At 39.6% G+C, this 2,500-nt stretch overlaps 1 protein-coding gene and 1 long non-coding RNA gene across 3 annotated transcripts in view; one reads left to right on the forward strand and one right to left on the reverse strand.

Moving 5' to 3' along the window:
- LOC148390081 (uncharacterized) overlaps nt 1-2,500 on the reverse strand; it is a 16,335-nt gene that overhangs the window by 11,535 nt on the left and 2,300 nt on the right. The window contains exon 1 of one of the 2 annotated variants that reach the window (XM_088392592.1): nt 354-372. The exons of the other annotated variant lie outside the window; for it this stretch is intronic. The gene's annotated coding sequence lies outside the window, so the exon portion shown is untranslated. Of the gene's footprint in view, nt 1-353; nt 373-2,500 lie in introns of those variants that run through there. 2 annotated transcript variants of the gene reach the window in all.
- Nucleotides 1-2,500, forward strand: part of LOC148390082 (uncharacterized) — a 22,540-nt gene that overhangs the window by 4,536 nt on the left and 15,504 nt on the right. Inside the window, exon 2 of the long non-coding RNA XR_015861835.1 lies at nt 2,017-2,058. This is a non-coding gene — a long non-coding RNA (uncharacterized LOC148390082). The remainder of the gene's footprint in view (nt 1-2,016; nt 2,059-2,500) is intronic.

Here is a 2,500-nt window from a genome sequence, read left to right on the forward strand (position 1 = left end):
GCCATTTTTCTTAAGCCCACCCAGTTGATGAGTCACGGCCAACGGTGAAATTTAGAGCCCCCTCATCCAGTTTCGTCTGAAAATATAATTTTTTTTGGTTGTTTTATCAAAGTCAAAGTCTGCTTTATTGTCGATTTTTTTTTTTATATACTAAGACACACAAAGAGATTGAAATTATGTTTCCACTATCCCTCGGTGAGATAGTACACATATGCATACAAGCAACACAAAAAAAACCCAAGAAGGCACAAACAATGAATAAATAAGAGTGTTGAATAAATGATAAATAAACAAATAATAATAAATAATAATAATAAATATAAGAGGAGTAAAAATGGAGCAAGTGTACATACAGCAGACAGTGGACTTGGATATGGTGCTTTAAAGTGTTAATTGCTTTATTTGATGTTTTCTCTATTTTTATGTTTTGAATATGTTCAAGATAAAGATATAAAAGCATGTGAAGTGATCAACTATACTAAAAATAACATGGGAAGTGGTCAACTATACTTGTAAGAGTATAAGTCGCCCCCCCACCCAAACTATGAAAAAAACCGCGACTTATAGTCTGGAAATTACGATATATATATATATATATATATATATATATATATATATATATATATATATATATATATATATATGTTTGGGGTCATTGTCCTGTTGTAGGATGAAATTGGCTCCAATCAAGCGAGAAATTGCTAAGAAATTGAAGATTTCCTACAACGGTGTGTACTACTCCCTTCAGAGGACAGCACAAACAGGCTCTAACCAGAGTCGAAAAAGAAGTGGGAGGCCGCGTTGCACAACTGAGCAAGAAGATAAGTACATTAGAGTCTCTAGTTTGAGAAACAGATGCCTCACAGGTCCCCAACTGGCATCTTCATTAAATAGTACCCGCAAAACACCAGTGTCAACATCTACAGTGAAGAGGCGGCTGCGGGATTCTGGGCTTCAGGGCAGAGTGGTAAAGAAAAAGCCATATCTGAGACTGGCCAACAAAAGAAAAAGATTAAGATGGGCAAAAGAACACAGACATTGGACAGAGGAAGACTGGAAAAAAGTGTTGTGGACAGATGAATCGAAGTTTGAGGTGTTTCGATCACAAAGAAGAACATTTGTGAGACGCAGAACAAATGAAAAGATGCTGGAAGAATGCCTGAGGCCATCTGTTAAGCATGGAGGAGGTAATGTGATGGTCTGGGGTTGCTTCGGTGCTGGTAAGGTGGGAGATTTGTACAGGGTAAAAGGGATTCTGAATAAGGAAGTCTATCACTCCATTTTGCAACGCCATGCCAAACCCAGTGGACAGCGCTTGATTGGAGCCAATTTCATCCTACAACAGGACAATGACCCCAAACACACCTCCAAATTGTGCGAGAACTATTTAGAGCAGAAGCAGGCAGCTGGTATTCTATCGGTAATGGAGTGGCCAGCGCAGTCACCAGATCTGAACCCCATTGAGCAGCTTGACCGTATGGTACGCAAGAAGTGCCCATCCAACCAATCCAACTTGTGGGAGCTGCTTCTGGAAGCGTGGGGTGCAATTTCTCCAGATTACCTCAACAAATTAACAGCTAGAATGCCAAAGGTCTGCAATGCCGTAATTGCTGCAAATGGAGGATTCTTTGACGAAAGCAAAGTTTGATGTAAAAAAAATCTTATTTCAAATACAAATCATTATTTCTGACCTTGTCAATGTCTTGACTCTATTTTCTATTCATTTCACAATGTTTGGTGGTGAATAAGTGTGACTTTTCATGGAAAACACAAAATTGTTTGGGTGACCCCAAACTTTTGAACGGTAGTGTATATATATATATATATATATATATATATATATATATATATATATATATATATATATATATATATATGTATGTATGTATGTATGTATGTATGTATGTATGTATGTATATATATATGTATGTATGTATGTATGTATGTATGTATGTATATATATATGTATGTATGTATGTATGTATATATATATTGTTGTTGTTGTTGTTCTGACAGATCGTCGCTCTTCGGACACAAAGTATGGCAGCGGACCAAGAGGTATGTACGGCTTCGTGCACCAACTGCACCCTTCTCTTTGAGAGGTTGTCTCTGCTACAGGGACGTGTCCGCCAGTTAGAGCAGAATAGTGCGATAACAGTAGTTGCGGCGGACACAGACGCGGGCTGTAGTCAGCCCGCTAGCCCGGTTAGCATTAGCCCCAAGCGGCTTGCTAATCGCGATGAGCCAGGTAAGACGCATAGCCGTCCAAAGTCATCTCGGTCTACTGGCCTTCGCACTTTGGTCATAGGCGACTCCATTACCCGAAACATTACGCTTAAAAATCCAGCCACGGTAATGTGTATTCCTGGGGGCAGAGCACCCGACATAGAAGCTAATCTTAGGCAGCTGACTCGCAATAGGCCTAGTCTACAGCGTAGTTCCACCAACACTAGCTACTCGGACATAGTGATACACGTCGGCTCCAATGATGTTAGGATGA

This window comes from Syngnathus floridae, chromosome 12, assembly GCF_059516105.1.
Source record: "Syngnathus floridae isolate MCC-2025c chromosome 12, RoL_Sflo_1.0, whole genome shotgun sequence".
NCBI classification, from domain to species: Eukaryota; Metazoa; Chordata; class Actinopteri; order Syngnathiformes; family Syngnathidae; genus Syngnathus; species Syngnathus floridae.